Source organism: Musa acuminata, unplaced genomic scaffold (genome assembly GCF_036884655.1).
Source record: "Musa acuminata AAA Group cultivar baxijiao unplaced genomic scaffold, Cavendish_Baxijiao_AAA HiC_scaffold_81, whole genome shotgun sequence".
Classification (NCBI taxonomy): Eukaryota; Viridiplantae; Streptophyta; class Magnoliopsida; order Zingiberales; family Musaceae; genus Musa; species Musa acuminata.
This window is the reverse complement of record NW_027020362.1, coordinates 10,001-12,500: the sequence shown is the minus strand read 5'-3', so window position 1 is coordinate 12,500 and position 2,500 is coordinate 10,001.

Genomic DNA, 2,500 nt, shown 5'->3' with positions numbered 1-2,500 from the left:
GTGGCACAGGGCTGGATGGGGCTTTCGTATAGCAGGGACGGTGCTGCCTCTCGCTTCGCTCGCTGTCCGCCGCTCGCCGCTCGCTCGTGCAGCCAAAAATGGCCAGTTTTGGCCCGTTTTTGGGCCGTTTTGGCCAGTTTTTGGCCTGTTCTTGCATTGCGCGGTGACCGTCGAGAGCGGAGCAAAACGTCAGCCATCTCAGCACCCTGGAACCCCCCGGGTGGCACAGGGCTGGATGGGGCTTTCGTATAGCAGGGACGGTGCTGCCTCTCGCTTCGCTCGCTGTCCGCCGCTCGCCGCTCGCTCGTGCAGCCAAAAATGGCCAGTTTTGGCCCGTTTTTGGGCCGTTTTGGCCAGTTTTTGGCCTGTTCTTGCATTGCGCGGTGACCGTCGAGAGCGGAGCAAAACGTCAGCCATCTCAGCACCCTGGAACCCCCCGGGTGGCACAGGGCTGGATGGGGCTTTCGTATAGCAGGGACGGTGCTGCCTCTCGCTTCGCTCGCTGTCCGCCGCTCGCCGCTCGCTCGCGCAGCCAAAAATGGCCAGTTTTGGCCCGTTTTTGGGCCGTTTTGGCCAGTTTTTGGCCTGTTCTTGCATTGCGCGGTGACCGTCGAGAGCGGAGCAAAACGTCAGCCATCTCAGCACCCTGGAACCCCCCGGGTGGCACAGGGCTGGATGGGGCTTTCGTATAGCAGGGACGGTGCTGCCTCTCGCTTCGCTCGCTGTCCGCCGCTCGCCGCTCGCTCGTGCAGCCAAAAATGGCCAGTTTTGGCCCGTTTTTGGGCCGTTTTGGCCAGTTTTTGGCCTGTTCTTGCATTGCGCGGTGACCGTCGAGAGCGGAGCAAAACGTCAGCCATCTCAGCACCCTGGAACCCCCCGGGTGGCACAGGGCTGGATGGGGCTTTCGTATAGCAGGGACGGTGCTGCCTCTCGCTTCGCTCGCTGTCCGCCGCTCGCCGCTCGCTCGTGCAGCCAAAAATGGCCAGTTTTGGCCCGTTTTTGGGCCGTTTTGGCCAGTTTTTGGCCTGTTCTTGCATTGCGCGGTGACCGTCGAGAGCGGAGCAAAACGTCAGCCATCTCAGCACCCTGGAACCCCCCGGGTGGCACAGGGCTGGATGGGGCTTTCGTATAGCAGGGACGGTGCTGCCTCTCGCTTCGCTCGCTGTCCGCCGCTCGCCGCTCGCTCGTGCAGCCAAAAATGGCCAGTTTTGGCCCGTTTTTGGGCCGTTTTGGCCAGTTTTTGGCCTGTTCTTGCATTGCGCGGTGACCGTCGAGAGCGGAGCAAAACGTCAGCCATCTCAGCACCCTGGAACCCCCCGGGTGGCACAGGGCTGGATGGGGCTTTCGTATAGCAGGGACGGTGCTGCCTCTCGCTTCGCTCGCTGTCCGCCGCTCGCCGCTCGCTCGCGCAGCCAAAAATGGCCAGTTTTGGCCCGTTTTTGGGCCGTTTTGGCCAGTTTTTGGCCTGTTCTTGCATTGCGCGGTGACCGTCGAGAGCGGAGCAAAACGTCAGCCATCTCAGCACCCTGGAACCCCCCGGGTGGCACAGGGCTGGATGGGGCTTTCGTATAGCAGGGACGGTGCTGCCTCTCGCTTCGCTCGCTGTCCGCCGCTCGCCGCTCGCTCGTGCAGCCAAAAATGGCCAGTTTTGGCCCGTTTTTGGGCCGTTTTGGCCAGTTTTTGGCCTGTTCTTGCATTGCGCGGTGACCGTCGAGAGCGGAGCAAAACGTCAGCCATCTCAGCACCCTGGAACCCCCCGGGTGGCACAGGGCTGGATGGGGCTTTCGTATAGCAGGGACGGTGCTGCCTCTCGCTTCGCTCGCTGTCCGCCGCTCGCCGCTCGCTCGTGCAGCCAAAAATGGCCAGTTTTGGCCCGTTTTTGGGCCGTTTTGGCCAGTTTTTGGCCTGTTCTTGCATTGCGCGGTGACCGTCGAGAGCGGAGCAAAACGTCAGCCATCTCAGCACCCTGGAACCCCCCGGGTGGCACAGGGCTGGATGGGGCTTTCGTATAGCAGGGACGGTGCTGCCTCTCGCTTCGCTCGCTGTCCGCCGCTCGCCGCTCGCTCGTGCAGCCAAAAATGGCCAGTTTTGGCCCGTTTTTGGGCCGTTTTGGCCAGTTTTTGGCCTGTTCTTGCATTGCGCGGTGACCGTCGAGAGCGGAGCAAAACGTCAGCCATCTCAGCACCCTGGAACCCCCCGGGTGGCACAGGGCTGGATGGGGCTTTCGTATAGCAGGGACGGTGCTGCCTCTCGCTTCGCTCGCTGTCCGCCGCTCGCCGCTCGCTCGCGCAGCCAAAAATGGCCAGTTTTGGCCCGTTTTTGGGCCGTTTTGGCCAGTTTTTGGCCTGTTCTTGCATTGCGCGGTGACCGTCGAGAGCGGAGCAAAACGTCAGCCATCTCAGCACCCTGGAACCCCCCGGGTGGCACAGGGCTGGATGGGGCTTTCGTATAGCAGGGACGGTGCTGCCTCTCGCTTCGCTCGCTGTCCGCCGCTCGCCGC